The sequence below is a fragment of the Polypterus senegalus genome, chromosome 18 (genome assembly GCF_016835505.1).
Source record: "Polypterus senegalus isolate Bchr_013 chromosome 18, ASM1683550v1, whole genome shotgun sequence".
Lineage (NCBI taxonomy): Eukaryota > Metazoa > Chordata > Cladistia > Polypteriformes > Polypteridae > Polypterus > Polypterus senegalus.
The window spans coordinates 90722112-90750096 of NC_053171.1; the positions used below are offsets into that span (position 1 = coordinate 90722112).

General features: G+C 40.5%; 1 long non-coding RNA gene across 1 annotated transcript in view; it reads left to right on the top strand.

Annotated features, from left to right (window-relative positions):
- The window catches only part of LOC120519035, a 198734-nt gene extending 183607 nt beyond the window's left edge, over window positions 1-15127 (top strand). The window contains exon 3 of the long non-coding RNA XR_005631368.1: window positions 14946-15127. This is a non-coding gene — a long non-coding RNA (uncharacterized LOC120519035). The remainder of the gene's footprint in view (window positions 1-14945) is intronic.
- Window positions 15128-27985: the final 12858 nt, after the last annotated feature.

Genomic DNA, 27985 nt, shown 5'->3' on the forward strand with positions numbered 1-27985 from the left:
TAACACAAAGTCCAAAATGGGTGTACCCCATAACCCCTAAAAATCTTTTAAAAATCCAAGACACCCTTTTTTAGTGAGTTTTGTAGCTGTGAAGTCTCAGGCGAAGTGGAGTTTAGCATCAGTTTCTGGAAACTGTACACAAAAGGAAATTTGGCTGTTTTGCTCACCATTACCATTTTGTGATGTTATGTTATAGGCTGTTTTTGTAAAAGGATGGATGAATGGATGAATATCATACCTAAGCAAAGGAGTGAATTTCAGAGCCCTGAACAAAGACAGTCACAATGTGACCTGTGTTGGTCAAATATGCAGATAGAAATTTCATTGCACTTTGTACACATGTCAAAAATTCTGAGATGAACCATTGACACTACATATTTTTTATCAAAGCAAATGGTACATTTCAGAAAAATCTAAAAGTACTGTACACCAGAATATCTTTAATCAATTCAATAGTGATAAGACGGGTGGCACGATGGCGCAGTGGTAGCACTGCTGCCTCACAGTAAGGAGACATGGGTCCTCCCTGTTTGGAGTTTGCATGTTCTCCCCGTGTCTGCGTGGGTTTCCTCCCACAGTCCTAAGGCATGCAGGTTAGGTGCATTGGCGATTCCAAATTGTCCCTAGTGTGTGCTTGGTGTGTGGGTGTGCGTGCCCTGCAGTAGGCTGGCGCCCTGCTCGGGGTTTGTTTCCTGCCTTGTGCCCTGTGTTGGCTGGTATTGGCTCCAGCAGACCCGCGTGACCATGTTGTTAGGATATAGCAGGTTGGATAATGGATGGATGGATGGATAGTGATAAGTCCCAGTGAAACTATTTAAAACACAATAGAGTCTCTGTTCAGAATGTAGTAAAAAAAGAATCAACTGATGACAACTTAGTAACTTTTACTGTTTGTTGTTGGTAGACAAGTACATTTTATGATAAGGAAGTTATAGTTTAAGGCTTAGATGTCAATAAAATGTTGAGATTTGTAGTAAATTTAAATTACTGTTAAAAGAATGAATTTTGAATCGTCTTTATAATATTATTGAATACTGTCTCCTGCAATAAAACGGAGACCTCCAAGATGTCTGAGATCGCCAATTGCCCCTGCTCCCCAGCTGAGGATGATTTGCACAGTCCATGGATTCAATTTTTCAACAAACCATGCCGTTTATTAATGGTGGGTTATTAAGTAAAACAATATTAATTCAGGAAATACACAGAAGTAGGATTCATGGTTACAACCCAGCAGGGAGTTACCGCATTTGTTGGACTACAATCCTACACAAAATGAATAAATTCTTGACTCATGAGAGCAAATGGATAGAGAGGGAATGAAGATGATGGATGGGAAAGGGTAAATGTTTAAAAAAAAATGAAATATTTGCTTTCTTACAATAAATCATCATAGAATATACCTGGGCCACACTGGGTATTTTGGCTAGTATAAAATACAGTAAAACCATAAAAATGAAAAAGGTAAATACAATCACTGACTTTTAACAATTAATAAACAAAAATGGAAACATGAAGAGTAAAATGTTATAAAATAGGATGAAAAACGTTTCTGACAATCAGTTTGGAAGAGTGCTACTTTTACACAATAAATAATCTTGCAGAGTGTCACACTTCCAGCATTTTTTACAATTTTGCTACCATTTAGAAGCTTTTCCGTAATTATAATTTCCATCCGTCCATCCATCCTCTTCCGCTTATCCGAGGTCAGGTCGCGGGGGCATCAGCTTAAGCAGAGAGGCCCAGACTTCCCTCTCCCCGGCCACTTCTTCCAGCTCTTCCGGGAGAATCCCATGGCGTTCCCAGGCCAGCCGGCAGACATAGTCCCTCCAGCATGTCCTGGGTCTTCCCCGGGGCCTCCTCCCGGTTGGACATGCCCGGAACACCTCACCAGGGTGGCGTCCAGGAGGCATCCTGATCAGATGCCCGAGCCACCTCATCTGACTCCTCTCGATGCGGAGGAGCAGCGGCTCTACTCTGAGCCCCTCCCGGATGACTGAACTTCTCACCCTATCTTTAAGTAATTCTAATTTGCTCACACAATTTCACCATCGTACTATAGTGAATTTTCCATTGGATAAATGATATTATTGCAAATTGCTACTTGAAAGCAAAACAGAAGAAAAGCCATTTCTTTGGAAAAGGTTGAAACATGAAATCTTTCTCCAGAATTTCGAGGATGAAAGCAAAGTTGGTGTCTAAACAAAACGACAGTTTGATTATTTGGGAAGTAGTCTGTAGTGAGTGTCTTTTCTTTAAGCAACCCGGAGTGGGACTATGTTAATTCTATGTTATTACGGTTAACCCCTAGTCAGACTTGGAGTGCTGTTCAATGATTTACTTTACAGTGTTTAGCCTGAATAACTCTTGGGACAGAATTCTGCTGCCATCTAGTGGATGAAATAAAATAGTGCCGCAATGGCGTGTAACCCAAAAGATGTAAAGCCATTTTTAAAAACAAACTGAAACTAAACCAGTTCAATCGGGCGATAGATGTGACAATGTGAACTGGTCATCAGATGTTGACTCGGATAGTGACAGTAATGCCCATGGCACTGAATGAGTGTGTTATATGCCTGGTGAATTCAGTCACCTCAGGGTTCACCATGGTACACGTGGCTTAGTGTCAAAAATAACTGAAATCAAGTAGAAAGACAAGAAAGACTTTAATTGCCTAAATACTGTTCATTATGCCACAACACACAAAGTTTGTTTCTGGGTAAATTTTGAAGTCACAAATCTTTGCGCTGTGGTAGCTGCGATGAGAGGGGTTTGTGGTGCTGCTCAATTTAAATGAAATAAATTTATTCAGAGTGAACAGGCTATAGGCAGGTGCAGGTGAGAACGTGCAAGCACTGCTATGAGATTGATTGGGGGACTTGGCTGATCGCACATTCACATGCAGATATGAGAGGGTCAGTAAGGTGCTTAGTGGTGGCTTTGAGGCTAAGGATCTGTGCTGGTATCCTGAAGGTTGCCAGGTTCGAATCCCTGTCACTGCCAAAAGAGATCCTACTCTGCTGGGAAGACCCTTAACCTTCAGTTGCTGTACAATGGCTGACACTGCGCTCTGACCCCAAGGGGTATGCGAAAACCGGGATTAATAAAGTTTAAAAAAAAACAAAATTCACACCTCAGAGTCAGTGATGGCAGCATCTCTGCCTGGGCACAATTTGAAAAGCAGTCTGGGAGAATGAAAAGGGGAGGTAAGAATGGAGGTTAAGGAAAGAAAGAGTGAGAGGCAGGATTGGAAGAGCCCATACTATGAGGAATGGAGGCAGATGTTCAGGAGTGAGCATCAGAGAGGGGAGCATGCGGCCAGCACTCGATGGGGCTTCTTCAGTGGAGCGACACTGGGCAGCAGGAGTGGCCTGTTTTGCAGTGTCTTCCACAAATGGAGAAGGACTGGCAGCTGGAGATGTGTGTGCCGCTCAATGTGGTGCTTCATTGACACAGAAGGACTGGCAGTTGCATCACAAACCAGAATTAAAAGTTTGCACCTGTTGGCGGGCATCTCCTCTCACTGTAAGGCCCTGAAGGAATAAAAAGAAGAGTCACTGAATTTTATAGAGTTGCCCTGGGACTTATGTTTTTAATGAAAGGATTGCTGCCTTTTTTTTTAGAAATATGTATTTATTAATATTTATTATATTGTTAATTTCACTTTGTTTTCATTGAGTATTTATTTATTATTTATGGATAGGCACTACACTAATTTGCACACTGTTTGGATTTAGTGGAATAAAGCACTTATCAGTCTTACACCAAACCTTGCTTATTGTGTCCTCATTTACCTGGCTCATGCCAGTTGCGTTATTGACGGTTGCAGGTTCAAGTGGTGCCAAGGGCTGTGGAGACAACCAGAACTATCACAGTAGCCTACAAAAACACAAGGGGTATTTTGATTGTGCAGATCACAAAGAATCACACTTCTACTGTCCTGATTGCAACATTGGGCTATGTGTTTTCAAGACAAATAACACCAAGTGCGTGTCTGCATCAGTACAGCAGTGGACACTAGACATGCCTTTACTACTGTATTATGTTGACGTTTTAGTATTTACATGTTTCTGGTATACATGATAACATTGTCTCTTATTGAAAAAAAAAATCAATGGGTAAACAAAGTGCATCTGTAGTTCCAAAATGCTGGCACCTATTAAAACAAATTGTGGTGCCCTATGCAATGGCACTGCTGCACCGTTTCAGACTCCTGGACCCGTAACCAAATGAAAAGAGGATGGGAGATGAGACAATAATGACTACTCCAATTAACAGGATTCTGGTTTATCCCAGATGAACCAATAACTATTTACGGTAATGTCTTGCAAATTTGAATTAGGGTGGTGCTGAGATGTCACCCATTGCAGGGCTCCACTCAGGTCCTAATCTGGGATCCTAAAGTGGTTCGTTGTGTGCGGCAACACGCTGGATCAGTGCATGATTCCCAACCTCTCTGTCTCTTGCAAATTGATTCAGTTTAATGCAAAGACATTAACAAAAACAAGAAAAATAAGTGCAGGTGCTATATACAATAATTACAGTGGTTCCAAAAAAAGTGATTAAGGAAAAATCCAATAAAATGATAAACAAAATGCCTTTTCTTCACTCTTCTTCTTTTTCAGACAGGTCACAAAGGATGGACAGAAAATTAATCAAAAACAAAAAGTTAAAAAAATTATGCACAAACACAACGATGAATAAAATGAGTACTCACAAACACAGATTACTTCCACCCAAAAATATATACAAATCGGAAGCAGACCATCGTCACTATTATATACAAGATGAAATGCTTTTTTCTCCGATCTTCCTGCTCAGCAGCACAGACGTGTTTGCAAGGCCAAAGATCGATCAAAAACATGACCCCTGGCAGTCTGGAGCTCAGTTTCATATCACTAGTGTGTTTACCTATCCAATCATTATTTACGTCTTCCGGGGGGACCCCAATAGCAAACGATGTTGAGTCATGTACTCCACATCCTCCTTTGATTAGGTGTGGTGTCACTAATTTAAACCTTCCTTTCCTCGCATGCACATACAGTGGTGTGAAAAACTATTTGCCCCCTTCCTGATTTCTTATTCTTTTGCATGTTTGTCACACAAAATGTTTCTGATCATCAAACACATTTAACCATTAGTTAGATGGTTTTTATTATTTAGGGAGAAAAAAAATCCAAACCTACATGGCCCTGTGTGAAAAAGTAATTGCCCCCTTGTTAAAAAATAACCTAACTGTGGTGTATCACACCTGAGTTCAATTTCCGTAGCCACCCCCAGGCCTGATTACTGCCACACCTGTTTCAATCAAGAAATCACTTCAATAGGAGCTGCCTGACACAGAGAAGTAGACCAAAAGCACCTCAAAAGCTAGACATCATGCCAAGATCCAAAGAAATTCAGGAACAAATGAGAACAGAAGTAATTGAGATCTATCAGTCTGGTAAAGGTTATAAAGCCATTTCTAAAGCTTTGGGACTCCAGCGAACCACAGTGACAGCCATTATCCACAAATGGCAAAAACATGGAACAGTGGTGAACCTTCCCAGGAGTGGCCGGCCGACCAAAATTACCCCAAGAGCACAGAGATGACTCATCCGAGAGGTCACAAAGACCCCAGGACAACGTCTAAAGAACTGCAGGCCTCACTTGCCTCAATTAAGGTCAGTGTTCACGACTCCACCATAAGAAAGAGACTGGGCAAAAACGGCCTGCATGGCAGATTTCCAAGACGCAAACCACTGTTAAGCAAAAGAACATTAGGGCTCATCTCAATTTTGCTAAGAAACATCTCAATGATTGCCAAGACTTTTGGGAAAATACCTTGTGGACTGATGAGACAAAAGTTGAACTTTTTGGAAGGCAAATGTCCCGTTACATCTGGCATAAAAGGAACACAGCATTTCAGAAAAGAACATCATACCAACAGTAAAATATGGTGGTGGTAGTGTGATGGTCTGGGGTTGTTTTGCTGCTTCAGGACCTGGAAGGCTTGCTGTGATAGATGGAACCATGAATTCTACTGTCTACCAAAAAATCCTGAAGGAGAATGTCCGGCCATCTGTTCGTCAACTCAAGCTGAAGCGATCTTGGGTGCTGCAACAGGACAATGACCCAAAACACACCAGCAAATCCACCTCTGAATGGCTGAAGAAAAACAAAATGAAGACTTTGGAGTGGCCTAGTCAAAGTCCTGACCTGAATCCAATTGAGATGCTATGGCATGACCTTAAAAAGGCGGTTCATGCTAGAAAACCCTCAAATAAAGCTGAATTACAACAATTCTGCAAAGATGAGTGGGCCAAAATTCCTCCAGAGCGCTGTAAAAGACTCATTGCAAGTTATCGCAAACGCTTGATTGCAGTTATTGCTGCTAAGGATGGCCCAACCAGTAATTAGGTTCAGGGGGCAATTACTTTTTCACACAGGGCCATGTAGGTTTGGATTTTTTTCTCCCTGAATAATAAAAACCATCATTTAAAATTGCATTTTGTGTTTACTTGTGTTATATTTGACTAATGGTTAAATGTGTTTGATGATCAGAAACATTTTGTGTGACAAACATGCAAAAGAATAAGAAATCAGGAAGGGGGCAAATAGTTTTTCACACCACTGTATATGTTTATAACTACACCTCTTCAGGTAAGTGAACTTTCCCCCACTCTCCTTCTCAGCAGGTGTTCTCTCTCTGCCGACAGCCTCTTTATTGTAATTGTAAAAGTTAGCTTTTTTCAGTTTTATTCTCTCTATCACGCTCTAATAATCCTGATCTGACTCTAAGTAAGAGCACCAGAATAAATTCACACCCGATCTGACGCTGTTCATTTTCAAATAATATTGCATTAGTGCGATGATGTTTTCCGATTGGTACTATTCAGGTCATAAAATGATTTCTTCAAAATGTCACATATATTGTCTCTTTGATTCAGGTGTGTAATAGAAACCACAGCATAGACAGAAGTGTGCGCATTGCAACAGTTACAAATGTCGTAAATGTCGGAAAGACTGTCCTTGAGTGTGTGTGAATTATTAACATTTGAATTTGATGATTGCATATAGTGCTGAACTGACCTCATAAAAGATTATAAAATGAATAATTTCAAATATCATATATACCTACGTCTCTGTTTTTTTTTTTTTTGACATCATAAACCATAAGGTGCATACTAATTCTGCGTGAGCAGGAACACTCAATAAAACTGAATAAAAAAAAAATAAAGTGACGGTGAGATACAAAGAAGGCACATTCACCAGCGTTTGTGTGTCAGCTTTTATCCCTCCAGATCACAGAATGTCCAGTTCCATTGCCTCAAAACATTACTCGCATCTACAGTTATTCCCAGTTTCAAATAAAAACTAACAGCGTCAGATCCCTAGGGTGGTAGTATGAATTGTGATCGTGACTGAGAGAATAAAAGTGAAAAAGGAAAGGTTGACTTTTACAAGTACAGTACTATAAATGTACACGGTCTGTTACAGACACAAACCAAATGTATGTGTGTACTGTATAATATTAACAATAAAAAAACGGCAAATATAGCAGACACTCGGGATCAAACTAGGGACTCTTGATTATAAGTCAGCAAATCTTATAGCTATGCCACAGAAGCTGTTGTATTGTCCTTGAACCTTTTGTGAAAGTGTTTATTTGATCTTTGGACTTCAGGCTTCACACATTCTACAGGATAGTTTATGACTACATTTTGTAACATTTATTACTAAAATATGAAAAAGTTTCTGTTTTAACAATGTGTTTACACAGATTGCTGTAGAAACTGAACGTTCCAAATAACGATCTATTATTTCCACTCTAAAACTCCAGCAGTTCACTCCCAGATAATCAAACAAGGCATGAGCTGGGAGAACTTGAGTGAACGTTCTGCGACGGTGGGGGGATGGAATAGCAGGCTGCTTGCTGCTTGTCTTAATCGGCACATTTACAGGACAAAAGGCGCTGACGGAGAGGTGCGAACGGATTTAAGGTGGGCCGGATTTACAAATTTTCACATAGGCTCTGGTAATTCTAGTGTTAATCACAGCGCTCTGCTCTTTCCTTCCCTCAGTGGCATCAGACATGTGCTTTGCTGTTGTGCCGCTCCATTTAAACGTGCGTCTAGAGAAAAAATAGTGGCTTTGGACACCCGCTTCCATGTACTGCTGGTTCAAATCCGGAGAAGCCTTGAGATGCCCTCTGACTCACAGAGCTTTGAGTGGTGGGGTCACTAAGCACCTGTGCAGGTTTGCCCCATCACCGTGTTCTCACTTGCTGGAGTGTTAGAACCGTGAAAACTATAATAACCGTTTGTTTTGAAGTGTCTGCAGAGTCGGCTTATCACACAACCACAAAAAATGGGGCAGTTTTTACAATTACATAGACATAAAATGGTGATGCAGTGACCTTAATGGTAAAATGGTTAAAAAAAAATAAACAGCATAAAAATGACAAATACATCAAAACAAACAAGCAAACAACAAAAATATTAATTAATGACACATTCCGGACACATACCTTTTTGTATTGAAGAAAGGAGCCAGGATCTGTTGGTTCATGTCTTGACTCCTTGCTAACACATTATTTCCAAATAAGCATAAGACACCCAAAAAAACGAAATAAAACACATAGTAATTGTAATATTAATTAAGACTTTTGTCTGCTAGAAAGTGAATAAACAGAAGACAAGAAAAGCAGCATTCCTTTTTGGTAAGCAGTAAGCAGCAGTAGCAGTAGTGTAGGTAGCTCTGTCACGTGTATGGAGTGCAGTGAAACTCTTACTTGTATGTTCCACTAAAAGCAGGGTAGACCTCTCACCTCTAGTCCTGGAGGACTGTAGAATATCTAAGGTCCGTTGCTTGATCTAATGCAAGATCTTAAAGCTGATGGTTGCCGAACTCTTCCTATAATTAGAATGCTTTAAATTCTTTAAATTCAGACTTGATTTCTTCATAATTGTGCATGCACTATGTGACTTACAATACTTACCCTAAATATTACAATAATTGTCCCGAGTGATAAAAAGAAGTTTGACCATTTCTGTTTCAATCTGGCAGCTTGAAATATCCAGTCATAAAGAGAAACCTGGTATCAGATGACAACTAGTCTATTGCAGCTACAGTATGCTTACTAAAATAATTATATTTTGGTTCACTTCATCATTTTAGGGAAGCCATGTGAGATTTACTTAAATCAATCAAAATTCGGAAAAAAACAGAAAAAAACACTATGTACTGAAAGTACTGATATTTTATATGTATATTGTGTTGGAAGGCAAGGATGGGCTAGATGAGTGGCTACCTAGCTAGGAGGCCTTCATAATGGATGGAGAAAAATGCTGGATGAACGTCTTTCCTGGCCAGGGTGGTTCAAATCCCTTTCTGAGCTGGGAAGACATACAGTAATGAAAGGACAGGGTGTGGCTGCCTCCCAGGGCTCTTTGTTCCCAAAGCCCACTAAGTATCAGCATCTCTCTGGTATAGCTCCTGTTTGGACACATGCAGGGCTGCATGGGAAGTAGTTTTTCTCTGGTGGGGTCCTTAGGGGTTGTTAAAGGGTGACCGGACACATGACAATTTTACCTGAAACAAAGAATTGTACTCTATTGTGGAAAAAGAAACCAGTGAAAGGTATTTGGTCTAATAAAAATGTTTATTTGAACCTGGTACTGGCATAGGTGAAGTGGAGTTTGGGGGTCTATCATGTAAGCTACGGGCTATAAAAATGTATATGTTGTTGTTGAGTCGGGAAATGACACAGCCCAGAGATGCAAACAATTTGGGACAGCAGCCATTTAATTTTAACAAAATGAAATCAAAAACAGCGCATGATGGCATAATCAAAACAGTGTATATTAAGCACAAAGAAAACAGCCTTCGAAGGCGAGATTTGGGTGTCTTTTGGTGGGAGTCTCGTTCAGGAGTGTGCTCTGGCCTTCAATCAGTCAATTTGGTCTGATAATAGATGTTTCTCCCTAGTAAGCCTGCGTTTTATAGCGCTCCGATCAGGCGAGGCAGAGTCAGTGACCCTCACAGGGTAGGGGCAGATAACAAAGTTAGCGATAGCGCCCCTTCTCATCACGGGGTGGTATGACATACCTGTGATGGGTCTGGAAGGTGCTCCTCTGACACTCATGTGTGACAAGGTATCATGAAGCACAAGAGCATCAAGCAGTGTTGCATGGTTTTGGGTCCATCTGAATTATGCTTATAGGAAAGAATCTGGTTGTGACACAATCTCTAACAGAGTTTCAATTTGCTGTAGAATAGAGGAGAACTTTTCAAAACATTACTGGCATCACCTTCTCAAACAGCTTGTCAATCCCAGCTCTTCTGCTTCCTCCACTACAAAGACTGTGCTAACAGGAAGTCCAACATCAATCTGGACCAGACTTAAGATTGAGAAGGATATCTACTATATTTTTCATCATTTTCACCTCCAGACATTAAACCTTTTTTTTTTTTGTTCCTCATTTTACAGTATATATAGTAAAGAATGCATACTTCTCTAACAGCATAAAGTTTTACACCAACACCTGCTTCTATTCTCCTACAAGTGCTATACATCCAGACATACCTTAAGCTGATTAAAAGAGAAACAAAACACATTTTTTTCTTTGTTGTACAATGAAAGAAGTTCAATAAGATTGTGAAATCTCTTTCTACCAATAAATGGAATAAATTACTAAGGATCAAAAAATAATATATATAAAGGGACCATGCTCAAAGCCCTTGCTATGAGTCCTTCATCTCCCGTCTGGGATTTGAAAGAGTCCTTCCCATTCAGGTCAGCACAGTAATCGAGATTTTCCTTTAAATAAGCTAAATTAACATTTTATTGATACTGTACAGGGTTTATTTAGAATTGCTTTTCTGAATTTTTTATAGATACTCTACTACTGTTTTAAAGGGGAAAACAATTCATCATAATAACATCCGCTTTGGGACTGTGTTATGGCTGGGGGGGGTTCACGGGGAAGACGTGCCCTCCAGCTGAAGAAAAATAAAGTCTTGTTGGGTTTTTACACATGCCTCAGTGTGAGTCTGTGTCAGCGTCTATTATCACTATATATATTGTGGCTTGTGCCTCCTCCAGACCACGAGGGGGCGTCCGTCCTGGTTCTGTTGGGAGCCACGGGTCAAGGGCATGGAAGCCAAAGCCCTATAGGGGCCCGTGGCCACCGCCAGGCGGCGCCCCGATGCCGGTTTATCCCGTACGGTCCTCGGCTGGGGCTGTAGCCCGGTCGGGACGCCTTGGAGGACCAGAGGAGGGCGAGTGCCTCCTCCAGACAGAGTGGGGGCATCCGTCTTGGTTAGGCAGGGGGCCTCGGGTACAGGGCATGGAAGCCCAGCCCTGTAGGGACCCGTGGCCACCGCCAGGCGGCGCCCCAGTGCCTAATTATCCCGGGAGCCCGGCACTTCTGCCACACCAGGAATTGCCGGGGGGAAGACTTTATGTGGCGCCCGGAGAGCTGCCAGGAAGGCAGCCGACACTTCCGCCACGCTGGGGCGTGGCTAAGAAGCAGATGCCGGAAACACCTGGGGCTCATCCAGGGGCATTATATAAGGGGCCGCCTCCCTCCAGTCAGCGGTGGAAGTCGGGAGGAAGTGGACTAAGCGAGAGGAAGGACTGGAGGCGGCCAGGAAGGCACAAGAGACTGTGGGCCTGGACTTTGGGGAAATCGGTGCGAGAAGGCACTGGGGGTGCACGTGAGAAAACTGTAAATAGTGTACATAATAAACAGTGTGTGGATTGAAAATATGATGTCCGCCTGTCTGTGCCGGGCCAGCGTTCACAATATATATATATATATATATATATAATATATATATATATATATGTACATACATAAGTATTCACAGCCTTTGCTCAATACTTTGTCGATGCACCTTTGGCAACAATTACAGCCTCAAGTCTTTTTGAATATGATGCCACAAGCTTGGCACACCTATCCTTGGCCAGTTTCACCCATTCCTCTTTGCAGCACCTCTCAAGCTCCATCAGGTTGGATGGGAAGCGTCAGTGCACAGCCATTTTAAGATCTCTCCAGAGATGTTCAATCGGAACATGGGCTCTGGCTGGGCCACTCAAGGACATTCACAGAGTTGTCCTGAAGCCACTCCTTTGATATCTTGGCTGTGTGCTTAGGGTCGTTGTCCTGCTGAAAGATGAACCGTCGCCCTAGTCTGAGGTCAAGAGCGCTCTGGAGCAGGTTTTCATCCAGGATGTCTCTGTACATTGCTGCAATCATCTTTCCCTTTATCCTGACTAGTCTCCCAGTTCCTGCCGCTGAAAAACATCCCCACAGCATGATGCTGCCACCACCATGCTTCACTGTAGGGATGGTATTGGCCTGGTGATGAGCGGTACCTGGTTTCCTCCAAATGTGATGCCTGGCATTCACACCAAAGAGTTCAATATTTGTCTCATCAGACCAGAGAAGTTTGTTTCTCATGGTCGGAGAGTCCTTCAGGTGCCTTTTGGCAAACTCCAGGCAGGCTGCCATGTGCCTTTTACTAAGGAGTGGCTTCCGTCTGGCCACTCTACCATACAGGCCTGATTGGTGGATTGCTACAGAGATGGTTGTCCTTCTGGAAGGTTCTTCTCTCTGCACAGAGGACCTCTGGAGCTCTGACAGAGTGACCATCGGGTTCTTGGTCACCTCCCAAAGCAGCAGAAATTTTTCTGTAACCTTCCCCAGATTTGTGCCTCGAGACAATCCTGTCTCGGAAGTCTACAGACAATTCCTTTGACTTCATGCTTGGTTTGGGCTCTGAGATGAATTGTCAACTGTGGGACTTATATAGACAGGTGTGTGCCTTTCCAAATCATGTCCAATCAACTGAATTTACCACAGGTGGACTCCAATTAAGCTGCAGAAACATCTTAAGAATGATCAGGGGAAACATGATGCACCTGAGCTCAATTTGGAGCTTCATGTCAAAGGCTGTGAATACTTATGTACATGTGCTTTCTCAATTTTTTAATTTTTAATAAATTTGCAAAGATCTTAAGTAAACTTTTTTCACGTTGTCATTATGGGGTGTTGTGTGTAGAATTCTGAGGAAAAAAATGAATTTAATCCATTTTGGAATAAGGCTGTAACATAACAAAATGTGGAAAAAGTGATGCGCTGTGAATACTTTCCAGATGCACTGTATATATATATATATATATATATATATATATATATATATATATATACTAGCCAACACGCCGCATAATCAGGCCGTTTTTTTTAATAATTTTTAAGCACTGGGAGAAAATTTAGCATTGGCAAAATCGGTAATGTAATAAATCACCAAGAAAAGCAACATTGTAACAATGCACGGAACGAACCAACACACAAGGCTGAGCTTTCAAAGTAGCAACTTCCTTTTAGTATCATCAAATGTGAAAAACTGGCTGTGCAAAAATTTGGGTCCCCTTGTTATTTTGCTAATTTGAATGCCTGTCACTGCTAAATGCTGATTACTTGTGACACCAAATTGGTTGGATGAGCTCGTTAAGCTTTGAACTTCATAGACAGGTGTGTCCAATCATGAGAAAAAGTATTTAAGGTGGCAAATTGCACGTTATCCTTCCCTTTGACTCTCCTCTTAAGAGTGACAGCATGTGATCCTCAAAGCAACTCTCAAAAGATCTGAAAACAAAGATTGCTCAGTATGATGGTTTAGGGGAAGGTTACAAAAAGCTATCTGAGAGGTTTAAACTGTCAGTTTCAACTGTAAGGAATGTAAGCAGGAAATGGAAGGCCACATGCACAGTTGCTGTTAAACCCAGGAGGTCTGGCAGACCAAGAAAAATACAGGAGCGTCATATGAGCAGGATTGTGAGAATGGTTACAGACAACCCACAGATCACCTTCAAAGGCCTGCAAGAACATCTCGCTGCAGATGGTGTATCTGTACATCGTTCTACAATTCAGCGCAATTTGCACAAAGAAAATCTGTATGGCAGTGTGATGAGAAAGAAGTCCTTTCTGCACTCACACCACAAACAGAGTTGCTTGTTGTATCAAATGCTCATTTAGACAAGCCAGATTTATTTTGGAACAAAGTGCTTTGGACTAATGAGACAAAAATTGAGTTATTTGGTCATCACAAAAAGTGCTTGCATGGTGGAAGAAGAACACCTGCTACCTACTGTCAAATTTGGTGGAGGTCCCATTATACTGTAGGGCAGGCTGTGTGGCTAGTTCAGGGGACTGGGGCCCTTGTTAAAGTCAAGGGTCGGATAAATTCAACCCAATATCAACAAATTCTTCAGGATAATGTTCAAGCATCCGTCACAAAGTTGAAGTTATGCAGGAGTTGGATATTCCAACAAGACAATGACCCAAAACACAGTTGGAAATCTACAAAGGCATTCATGCAGAGGGAGAAGTACAATGTTCTGGAACAATAACCTGACTTGAATATCATCGAACATCTATGGGATGATTTGAAGCAGGCTTTCCATGGTTGGCAGCCATCAAATTTAACTGAACTGAAGAGATTTTGTATGAAGAATGGTCAGAAATACCTCCATCCAGAATCCAGACACTCATCAAAGGCTATATGAGGCGTCTAGAGGCTCAAAGGAGCAAAAGGAGGCTCAGCTAAGTATTGATGTCATATCTCTGTTGGGTGCCCACATTTATGCACCTGTCTAATTTTGTTATGATGCATATTTTCTGTTAATCCAATAAACTTAATGTCACTGCTGAAATACGACTGTTTCCATAAGGCATGTCAGATATTAAAAGTACGTTGCTACTTTGAAAGCTCAGCCAATGATAAACAAAAAATCCAAAGAATTAAGAGGGGCTCCCAAACTTTTTCATATGACTGTGTATATATATATATTGTCATGCACGTGCGAGTAGGGGGCCGCATACGGACCTAAACGGTATCGTAAAGTCGTATGCCAGAAGTGAATGGCGGGGTACTAACCTTTCTCTCTTTATTTCTTGCAGAAAGAAAGATGCACCGCCGCTATGACTCTGCCTGACTCACTAACCACACATCGCCAGTTCCGCCCTTCCTCTGTCAATTCCTGATGATGTCAGCTATCCCAACATCCATCTTGGCTCCTTCCCAGCATACCTCTCTGTCTACTTCCAGTCTCTCTTCATAAATATTCCCCACTCCGCCATTTTGACTGTCAACTTTATGGTGCAATTGTGTACTGTTTTCTACAGTATACGGGGCCGGAAACCCCAAACTTTTATGATCGCTTGTCTTTATTTTCACTATATATATATATATATATATATATATATATATATATATATATATATATATATATATATATATATATATATATGTCAAATAAATGAACCACACGCTGACGTCCAAGGTTCGATCCTCGCAAGGGGTGCTGAGGAGTGTGTACACCTGATGAGCCCAAATAAAGGAGAAACACGTGTTGCGTATGCTTTGCATTATTTGACAGTAAATTATGTTATATATATATATATATATATATATATATATATATATACATATTGTGAACTTTGACCCGGACACACACAGATGGAAAACATAGTTCCACCACACACTATTTATTTGTACAATTTACAAATTACGTGCAACCCAAAACCCCAGTGCCTCTTGCACCGATTCCCCAAAGTCCAGGACTCACAGTTTCTTTCCTGGCCGCCTCCAGTCCTCTCTCCAGCTCTGTCCACTTCCACCCGACATCCACTGCTCACTGAAGGGAGGCGGCCCCTTATATATGATTCCCGGACGAGCACCAGGTGTTCCCGGCATTCTTCCCTTGGCCATGCTCCAGCGTGGCGGAAGTGACGGCTGTCCTCCCGGTAGCTCTCCGGGTGTCTTCCAAAGTCTTCCCCCTGGCACTTCCTGGTGTGGCGGAAGTGCCGGGCTCCCGGGATAATCAGGCACTGGGGCGCCGCCTGGCGGTGGCCACGGGTCCCTACAGGGCTGGGCTTCCAAGCCCTTTACCCGAGGCCCCCAACATAACCAGGACAGACGCCCCCTCGCGGTCTGGAGGAGGCACAAGCCCTCCTCTCGTCCTCCTGGGCGTCCCGGCCGGGCTCCAGCCCCGGCCAGGGACCACAATATACACACACAGAGAGAGATTCCACATGTACTTGTAGTTTTTATAGTTAAGTCCACTTAATATCAGATTCATTCAAATTCTACTTGACCCCATAAACCTAATATCTTGTACAGACAACAGTACTATAGTAACCAGGTTCCTGTGGACCAAGCTGAACTGAGAGTCGGCGGATGTTATAGACAGGAGAAAATGTCTGTAGAATTCTATTCTGAATCAACCGGTGGTATAAAATTTAGCAAAGTTATACATTCATACTATGGCACATTGGCCCACAAGGGCATACTCACTCTACATAACTTGTTAGTATGGCTGTCAATTTGCACTGAACTGGTTGGTGTTGAAGTGACAAGGAATGAACAACTCCTCTGTGACGCTTGTCATTTGCACTGTGTTTCAGAACTGAAAGCTTTCACTTTCCAAACTAGACAAAGAACCTATAATAAGCACATCAAAGAGACAGAAAAACAGATCTGTGAACTGAAAGGTGGGAACAAAACTCTGGTTTACTAAGTAAATTGGAAAAAGCAGAGCATAAACTGTGAAATCACTTGATCAGAAACTGAAAAACAAAAAGTCTAAATCAACAATAAGTGTGATAATATCCGAAAATCAGCTCCTGATTAGCAGAGTCATTGAAAGAAACAACACCGTGGCCCCTCAAGGACTGAGCTGAACAGACCCAGGCTTTAGAAAATGTGTTGACTTAAGTTTAGTTTAACTGCTTTATTAAACAAAACTTACCAAAAACAGTAGAGTACATTTAAAACATGTAATGCACACATATCTGTCTCAAAACCAGAAAAACAAACAATACCTGTACATTTGAGCTATACAATTTCCAATATTGAACCTTCAGGCTTCACATTGTATTTTGAAGTCATACAAGTGCAAGATGTTATTTTAGATATATTAACTTAAATATTTGAAGCTTGATATTAACAGGGAACTGAAACCATGTATATTAAAGTGCATACTCATCAGGTGTACTCTCAGTATCAAGACAATAATTGACCTTAGCTATCCTAATGTTTCTCCAGTCCTAAACTACCTATCAGGTTTGTAGCTGTGGTAGATTTTGGTGTTATTTATTCTCTGCTTAACCAAGATCATATTAACCACATTCTATCAATTAAATACCTTTAAGCTATTTCAGGCCATTTATACCAATTAATGTTACAATATCACAATTTGAACCATACTAAAACATCCTGTGGTAACCGCAAACAAGGATATTCTGGCCATTAACATTATCAGATCCCAATAAACTTCAATATGAAAAAACAATTATAATAAAGCAATGGAAACACCTTTTGACAAATGTGCTATTTGTACAATACAATTTATTTTTGTATAGCCCAAAATCACACACGAAGTGCCACAATGGGCTTTAACAGGCCCTGCCTCTTGACAGCCCCAGACTTGACATTCTAAGACAAGGAAAAACTCCCCCCCCCCAAAAAAAAACTGTGTAGGGAAAAAATGGAAGAAACCTTGGGAAAGGCAGTTCAAAAAGAGAGACCCCTTTCCAGGTAGGTTGGGCGTGCAGTGGGTGTCAAAAAGAAGGGGGTCAATACAATACAGTACAATACACAGAACAGAACAAATCCTCAATACAGTATAAAAATAAACATTTTAGAAGTGCGGAGCAGAATTTAACAGTAGATCAGTGGTTCTCAACTTGTGGGGAGGGCCCTCCTAGGGGGGCGCGAAGATGTGAAAAAAAGAAAACAAGAATCAAAAATATGGAAAATACATCTACTGAAACCAAAACAAATTAACTTAAACTAAATTACGATACTAGAAAAATAAATATATAAATGTCGATAAAAGTTAAGTAGGCATAATAAAATATGCATCTATGATCTATCATTAATTAAAAAAGAACAAATTGGTATTAGTGGGCTCCTTTCAAAAAAACATTAGGGGGGCGCGATTAAAACTTTTATGAAAACTTGTGTCGCAAATACTTAAAGGTTGAGAAACGCTGCAGTAGATGATATCACATAATATGATTTGGAATTGTTTAGAGTCCTGTAGAACTCATTCTTCAAGCTGCCTCCCCCATTTGGCCATTTCACGGTTGGAACAGCGCTGGGCCAGCCAATCTGATGAAAGGACCCATCTACCCCACAATTTCAGTGATCCTGCATCAGAGATGACTTTACCTTAGACACTCAAAACAACTTGGCAGGTGGGCCGAGGCACCAAGTGCCACATTTGAGTACCAAGAACAGAAACAGAACAGGTGAGGGTTAGTAACAAATTATAACTATCATGTTACTTATGCTTTAGTGCTAATGATTAACAACAGAGATGCAGTCTGTACAGTTAATCAGCAGCTCTAGTCAGGGTGTGCTAAACTGAAGTAGTGAGTCTTCAGCCAGGATTTAAAAGCTGAGACCGAAGGGGCATCTCTTATAGTAGCAGGCAGACCACCCCACAGTTTAGGGGCCCTGTAACTAAAAGCTTGACCTCCCACTGTTATTTTATTAATCCTTGGAATCATAAGCAGACCGGCATCTTGAGATCTTAATGTGCGCTCTGGTTTCTAAGTCATGATAAGTTCAGACAAGTAAGCCGGATCTCAGCCATTTAATGCTTTATATGTTAAAAGGAGGATTTTGAAATCTGCCCTAAACTTAACCAGGAGCGAGTGTAAGGATTTAAGAACTGGAGTTATGTGTTCATATTTTCTTGTTCTTGTAATAATTCTTGCAGCAGCATTTTGGATTAACTGGAGGCTGTATAAAGAACAGTTTAAACAGCCAGTGAACACCGCATTGCAGTCGTCAATCCTACTAGAAATAAATGCATGAATTAATTTCTCAGAATCCTGTTTATTTAGATAGCGCCTTAACTTTCTAACATTTTTAAGATGGAAGAAACATGATTTGGACAACTTTGTAATATGCGCTTTAAATGACATGCTAGAGTCAAAGATAACTCCTAGATTGCGGGCTGATTCAGTGAAATGAATGGGGATTTCAACTGAGTTAAATGATGACAAAATATTGTTGTGATCAGCGTCATTCCCTTCAACAATTAACATCTCTGTTTTATCTGTATTTAAAGACAAGTAGTTCTCATTCATCCACTCCTTTAATTTACTAACACAACTAACTAAAGACAACATTGGAGAAACTTCATATGATCTAAAAGAAAAGTATAACTGGGTGTCATCTACACACGAGTGAAAATTAACATTATGTTTCCTAATGAGAGATCCCAGTGGAAGCATGTAAAGTGAAAACAGTAAATGTCCCAGTACTGAGCCCTGCGGGACACCGTATTGAACGTCTGTGTATAATGATGGAGTACTGTCAGCACATTTCTGTACATATTGGAATCAATTTGATAAATAAGAACTAAACCAAGCGAGCATGGGGCCTGTAAGCCCAACATCATTTTCTAGTCTGTGCAGTAAAATAGAATGGTCAATGGTGTCAAATGCTGTACTTAAGTCCAACAGCATAATTACAGTGGAGTTTCCTTCATCAGAGGATATCAGGATATTACAACCTGCATTATTGCTGTTTCTGTACTATGACCAGTGCGGAAACCAGACTGGAATTTCTCAAATAAATTGTAATGCGTAAGATGGGACTGCAGCTGATTGGCGACTACTTTTTCTAGTATTTTAGAGAGAAAGTATTTGAGTATCCGTATTTGAACTGATGCTTCCAAAGATGCCACAGTCTTCTATAATGGCACACTGGATCTACCAAACTCTAAAAGAATTAATGGAAATCACCATTTTGCATATTTCTTCTTCCTGTTGCAGTGTGAAAACTGCTCTCTTGACACAAGCATGAGGCAGACACTCTATCATGTGTCATACATTTATATTATTTCCTTACTTTCTTGTGAAATAATAGCAGTACATGTTCAACACTGAAGTAACAATATAATTAATTGTATGTGATTACATCAACAACAACAACAACATTTATTTCTATAGCACATTTTCATACAAAAAGTAGCTCAAAGTGCTTTACATAATGAAGAATAGAAAAATAAAAGACACAGTAAGAAAATAAAATAAGTCAACATTAATTAACAGAATAAGAGTAAGGTCTGATGGCCAGGGTGGACAGAAAAAACAAAAAAAAACTCCAGACGGCTGGAGAAAAAAATAAAATATGTAGGGATTCCAGACCATTAGACTGCCCAGTCCCTTCTGGGCATTCTACCTAACATAAATGAAACAGTCCTCTTTGGATTTAGGGTTCTCACGGAAGGACTTGATGATGATGGTCACGTAGACTTCTGCCTTTTAATCCATCCATCATTTTTGGAGTATCATGAGGCTTTGAGTAGGTGGTGGTGGCGAAAAAGAAACTGGAAAAAGAAACAGAAGAGAGAGTAGGGGTCAGTACGGATTTTAGAGCCACCATGAATAGTTATTGTGATGAACTGAACATACAGAGTATCAGGATTAAGTTAAAGTGAAGTTATAGAAAGGCCATGTTAAAGTAATATGTTTTCAGCAGTGTTTTAAAGTGCTCTACTGTATTAGCCTGGCGAATTCCTATTGGCAGGCTATTCCAGATTTTAGGTGCATAGCAGCAGAAGGCCGCCTCACCACTTCTTTTAAGTTTTGTTCTTGGAATTCTAAGGAGATATTCATTTGAGGATCTAAGGTTACGATTTGGAATATAAGGTGTCTAATTGTATCCATTATTGCCAATTACTAAGATTTCAGTTTTCTCTTTATTTAATTTGAGAAAGTTACTATTCATCCATTCTGAGATACAAGTCAGACATTGTGCTAGTGAATCAAGAGAGTCGGTGTCATCAGGTGCTATTGATAAGTACAGCTGTGTGTCATCAGCATAGCTGTGGTAGCTCATGTTGTGCCTTGAGATAATCTGACCTAACGGAAGCATATAGATTGAGAAGAGCAGCGGACCCAGGATAGAGCCTTGTGGAACACCATATTGGATATACATGCTTGTTTTCCCTCTGTAATGTTTGAATGATTGAGGATACAGTTGACTGTTTGTCATTAGGCAGGACTCGTTGTCCAACCTATGCCATTGTAAGGCCATGTTTGATCACAAGATTCACAATTGTTGCCCTCATGTCATTTCAGACAAATTCATGACCTTCACCTCTTCTGCCTCTTCCTCTGCCATGTTCTCTTCCCCTCACTCTAGCCCCACCACGCATTCTTACTCTCCTTCCTCCTCTTCCTCTTCCATGAGCAGACTGCTGTTCCTGTCCAAACTTTTCCTGCACTGGTACTTGCATTGTAACAGCTCTGTTAGAGTCCTGCTGCAGACTGTGAATGTTTTCCATTTTATAGCTTAGTGCATGAAGTACACCTGTGAAGTTGATTGCATGCCCAACACAATTGGTTGAGCCATGGTACAACACTCCCCCTTCAAAACTGGAATTCATCATTAACTGTGACTGACGTTGCAGTATCACATACCACACTCAGTACCACATCACAGCAATATGTCTGTGACTTATTATGAAACTTTGTTGATTTTGTTTTGTACATGCTGGCTTAAATAGTGATTGCATACATAAAAAGTTATGCTAGTGAGACTAATTCATTGGAAACATACAGGATCCATTTTGATCAACTGAGAATTATGCCAAATGATGACAGTTGTACAATACCATTTGCATATACTTACTAAATATACTGAAATTTGTAGGAGACGATGATAAATAACATTCTGTTATGCACAAGTGACAGAATGGTGTGGAAGTAAGATCAACTGTTTGGCAAACATTAATTGTCAATTGAAACGTGTGCCAAAGCAATTGTGAAAAACTATAATGTTGCAGTTAGTTTTTTTTATTGAGATTGATTGTTGTACATTAAGTTGTTTTATTGCCATATGTCACAAAGACAATGAAATTCTTTTTTTACACTTGCTTTTGGTAAAGCAGCCAAACATATAATAAATAATAATAGCTTCGACAAACTACATTTCACTTCCAAAAATACAACTTGATATGGCAATTAGTAAGTTGAATGTTATTGAGAGGCCCTTCAACATTAACTTAGAGATTACAATTCAAATACTACCCTAATATATATATATTCAAGACCACTTGTGCACTAATTGCATAAAAACTTAACTTAACAATAAGATAGATAGATAGATAGATAGATAGATAGATAGATAGATAGATAGATAGATAGATAGATAGATAGATCCACTCCCTGAGCTGGCACGATTATAACACGCACTGCCATCCTAGAGCAGCAGCAAAGAGAAAGAAAAAAATAAAGAAATGATCTGGAGCGTGAGCGACCAACACTACTTCCCTATTAGACTACCACAAATACAGAAACACAACAACAAAAATAAAGTTGAACTACAAAAGAAGTGTTATTATCCAGTAAAATATAGAATTGGACATAACAAACAAACCCCCTGTATACATTAACCCCCCCACACGAATCATGAAACAAAATCAGTCAACAACATACACAACTGATACACACATGTGAAAAACAAATTAATGAAACCCGAGTCCTTTAAATATTCATTGTTAGTCATGATCATCTACAGTCGTTTATGGTGAAGAAAGCATTGACCCGTACCTCTTATTCTGGGAAACGTAATACTACCTAGTTCCTTAAGCTGGCCCGTTAGGTCCTCTCCCGATTGTTTTTAACTCATTCATAAAAAAAGAAAATTGATTCTTACAGAAATGAACCTGGGTTCACCTGACTTTTTCTTCTTGTCGTTTTTGGTGGCGTCTGCTTCTCCTCCTTCATCTTTATCCCACCACAGATTTACATATGGTCAGCTCCTCCCCTTACAGTTTGTTTGGCCCTCCAAGTCAGGTGCTTCCTTCCCCATGAACCATTGGTCAGCCGTGCACATTCAGCTATTCCATCATTGACAGGTCTAGGGAAACACACTTTATTTGTCACAAAGAAGACCTTTACCTCGAATAGTACAAAGTAAAGTAAAGATAATTTTCTTGTATGAACATCTTGACAAATCAGAATGTATGAGGGGGGGACTCAAAAATTTCTGATTGTTAAAAAAAAACCACACAACTTTCAGTCACTGCCATATTTCATCCTTGTCCCAGCACTTCTTCTATTCCTGTAAGCATTTCCTGCACTCATATTTTGTTACCTGCGGTGGGCTGGCGTCCTGCCCATGGTTTGTTTCCTGCCTTGCGTCCTATGTTGGATGGGATTGGCTCCAGCAGACCCCCGTGACCCTATAGTTAGGATATAGCAGGTTGGATAATGGATGGATGGATGTTTTGTTACCATATCTAAAGCCTTTCTGGATTTTTAACACAGTTGCATATCTTCTTCACATCAGTACAATTTTAAATTTCAGGACCAAAGTTACAAGAAGGAAAATCTAAAGAATACCAGAAGTGTGATGCAACATTAACTTTGTTTTTGGTCGAAATAAATATATAATAATTATATTATTATTAATAAATAATGGTCGAAATAGGTTTGAGCACCCTAACCCACTCTCACCTCGGAGTATTGCATCCTCCAACCATCCTTCTGCTGATACCAGCATAGGTGAGACATCCCCACCCACAATTACAGCAGCCCAGGTGAGCAGAGAGCTGAAAAGACTTTGTGCCAGCATGGTGTATCACCATGACTGCTGAAGGCCTGTGCGTTGGAACTGGGGAGTCCTCTACAGCGCATCTTCAACCTGAGCCTGGAACACGGGAGAGTCCCAAGGCTTTGGAAAACATCTTGTATCACCCCAGTCCCAAAGGTATCACGTCCTAGTGAGCTGAATGACTTCCGGCCTGTTGCTCTGACGTCACATCTGATGAAGACCATGGAGCGGCTTGCTGCTTCACCACCTGAGGCCACAGGTCCGCCACGCCCTCGACCCTCTGCAGTTCGCATACCAGGAGAGGGTGGGAGCAGAGGATGCCATCATCTATATGCTACACCGATCCCTCTCCCACCTGGACAGAGGCAGTGGTGCTGTAAGAATTATGTTTTTGGACTTCTCTAGCGCCTTCAACACCATCCAACCTCTGCTCCTTAGAGACAAGCTGATGGAGATGGGAGTAGACTCACACCTGGTGGCATGGATTGTGGACTATCTTACAGACAGACCTCAATATGTGTGTCTTGGGAACTGCAGGTCAACAACACAGGGGCGCCGCAGGGGACTGTACTTTCTCCGGTCCTGTTCAATCTATATACATCAGACTTCCAATATGACTCGGAGTCCTGTCACGTGCAGAAGTTCGCTGATGACACTGCTATTGTGGGCTGCATCAGGAGTGGGCAGGAGGAGGAGTACAGAAAGTTAATCAAAGACTTTGTTAAATGGTGCGACTCAAACCACTTACACCTTAACACCAGCAAGACCAAGGAGCTGGTGGTGGATTTTAGGAGGCCTAGGCCCCTCATGGACGCCGTGATCATCAGAGGTGACTGTGCAGAGGGTGCAGACCTATAAATATCTGGGAGTGCAGCTGGATGACAAATTGGACTGGACTGCTACTGATGCTCTATGTAAGAAAGGTCAGAGCAGACTATACTTTCTGAGAAGGTTGGCATCCTTCAACATCTGCAGTAAGATGCTGCAGATGTTCTACCAGACGGTTGTGGCGAGTGCTCTCTTCTACGCAGTGGTGTGCTGGGGTGGCAGCATAAAGATGAAAGACGCCTCATGCCTGGACAAACTTGTTAAGAAGGCAGGCTGTATTGTAGGAGTAAAGTTGAACAGTTTAACATCTGTGGCAGAGCAACAGGCATTAAGCAAACTTCTGTCAATCATGAAGAATCCACTGCATCCACTGAACAGTGTCATCTCCAGACAGAGGAGTAGCTTCAGTGACAGACTTTTGTCACTGTCCTGCTCCACTGACAGACTGAGGAGATCGTTCCTCCCCACACTATGTGACTCTTCAATTCCACCCGGGGGAGTAAATGCTAACATTAATTTTATTTTTATTTTTTTCATTTTTATTACTATTTAATTTAATATTGTTTCTTTGTATCAGTATACTACTGCTGGATTATGAGAATTTCCCCTTGGGATTAATAAAGTATCTATCTATCTAAAAACTCTTTGACTGATAATGTGGTATTTGCAGGTGTCCTGTCTTGGTGCAAAATGTGCACCACTGCACCAGATGTATTTTTTCCTGATGCTTTCCCACAGGCACCTCAACAGTTCAGTGTAATGTTGCTGATTAACAGTCAGTTCACAATGAAACTCTTTAGTAACAATTCCATTAATGTAGAAAAATGTGTTGTCTTAAACTTTGATATGACTTGACGTGCATTTTTCAACTTGTAGAAAAAAATTGCAAAAGTTGTGCGTGAGATTGCAGAAAAAACTCATGTCGATCAACTCAGCACAATGCAACTCGGAACATGGATTACCAAGAGTAAAGGCATAGAATACCTAGCGGCAGAGTCGATAACTACATCCTACTCCTGTGTTACTGACCTACTCCAAGAATTTTTGGGCCAAATTGCTGCCTATTTCATGTATAATCTGGCAAAGAGCCTTTAATCATTTCTGTTACCAATTGAGTTAGTTTGTTCTAATTCAATTTTCCTAGGATAGATTGAGGCTTTCCTATGACCCTGTACTGGAAACATTTAGCTGTTGATTTAACAATTTACGTTTATTACCAGACTTGTTCACGCTGCTTCTATTTGAATTCTTAAGAAGACAGTGCAAAGTTAAAGTAATCAGTTATTGTCAGTGTGCAACAAACGTAGTATTGGAGTTAGCACAAGAATGACTAGATGGTGAAGGAGCAACTAAAAGCAAAAGCATTGATAAAACGGGAAAAAAAAGTTAGAAGTTTGAAGTAGAGATAGATGGCAGAAAGGTTAACTAAATTCTAAGTATGGTGCATAGAGGGGAGCTTTCAAAAGGTACCTGAAGGTTAGTAAACCAGCTCATTAACATCTCGGAAACAGGAACAGAAATTGAAGGACCCTTTCTACCACCTCAGAAAACAGGTGGTCCAGTATAAAAATAGGCTTAGATTTAGTAATGTCTTCAGGATCCTTTCCTGTTTTACTCTGTCATTGACATTTTTTGATACTGAATATTTTCAGGTATTCAGCCAAAATCTAATATTAAATAAAGGACACCCAAGTGAACAAATAACACATTTTTGTTATTTCTTCACTATATCCAACAAACAAAGTTATGCAACACTTACTGGCAATCCATGAAAAAGTAATCATCGTCTATTTAAAAAAAGGGAAAAATTAAGCCAGTTGTTTGAACCCTGCAAGGCCTGATTACAGCCATCCCTTGTCAATATTGACTTCACTTATTTTGAACCTTACCAACAGAGTTAAGTTGTCAGCACAAAGATTCAACAAGAAAACAATGCCGCGATCAGAGGAAATTCCTGAAGCGATCAGAAAGAAATGCTGTTGATATCTATCAGTCTGGAAAGGGCTACAAAGCCATTTATTTCTAAGGCTCTGTGACTCCACTGAAGCACAGTGAGAGCCATAATCTAAAAAAGGAACACACTTAGAATAGTAATGAATCTTCCCAGTAGTGGCCGACCTGCCAAAATTGCTCCAAGGGCACAGCATATCAACATCAAGGAAGTTTAAAAAAGATCCTAAAAAAAATCCAAAGAACTACAGGGGTCTCTTGCCTCAGCAGAGGTCAGTAGTTAGGACACTGCACAAAAAAAAAACCAAGAAGAACCTAACTTCTTATCTCTCATTTACAAGCAATAACCTGGATGATCCCCAGGCCTTTTGGGAGAATGTTATATGGACAGATAATACAAAAGCAGAACTTCTTGGAGTTCATGGGTCGCAGTATATCTGGTGTTAAGCAAACACTGCATACTTATTACGGTTTAGCCATGGTTATGTCCCTCTCTCAAGTAAGATGTTCTTTATTTTAATATTTTTTATGTGTTTTTAGGGGTGGCACAGTGATAGTGCTGCTTCGTTGAAACAAGGAGACCAAGGTTCACATGCTGGGTGCTCCCTGTGTGGAGTTTCCTCCCTCAAACCAAAGATATGGTGTGTATGGTGACTCTGAACTGGAGAAATGGGCTATGTATATGGATGGATATTTAATAATCTGTTTAGTCCTTATGTTTGTTATGTTGTGATTATTATTTAATTTGTTAATTATTTCTTAAGTATATTATTTTTGTGTTAAGTTATTCATGTTTAGTTTAGTCTTAAAATGGAATATTAGAGGTGGGGCCACCATGACAATCAGCTGAAGGACCAACCTCTATATCTATATATATAATTCACTAAGGCAAGACACCCATGGAAAGGCAAGACAACCATATGAAAAATATTTTTTGAGATTTCTAAACTTTAAAAGCCTTATCCTGATATTGGGTCTTTGTAGGCTGAAACCTGCCTTTTGAGTTTGGGGCTAGACTGCCAGAGGTGAGGCATAGTTTTGGGTTCCAGACCATTAAAGTACTGGTCTGGATTTAAAATTTTCAAGGTCTGCATCCCTTTTGGTTGTGTTTTGTTGAAAACTTCACAATACTTTCACAATACAGGAATGTAATCATACCAATAGTTAATAGGTGTGGGCTGGATAACTTGCTGTAACTGAAGGAACCTTGAATTAGTTATCAATAAAGTCTTAAGGGACATTTTGGTCATCCATCTAGTAAGAAATTGATCAAAAACACACATGTCCACATCAGAATGGCTGAAAAATTAAACATTTGTATATTATTTACTACTAGCAAAATACCCGCGCTTCGCAGCGGAGAAGTAGTGTGTTAAAGAAGCAATGAAAAAGAAAAGGAAACATTTTGAAAATAACGTAACATGATTGTCAATGTTATTGTTTTGTCACTGTTGTGAGTGATGAGTGTTGTTGTCATATATATATATATATTTACACACACACACAAACATATATATATATACATATCTATACATATACACATATATACATACATATATATATCTACATATATACACATACA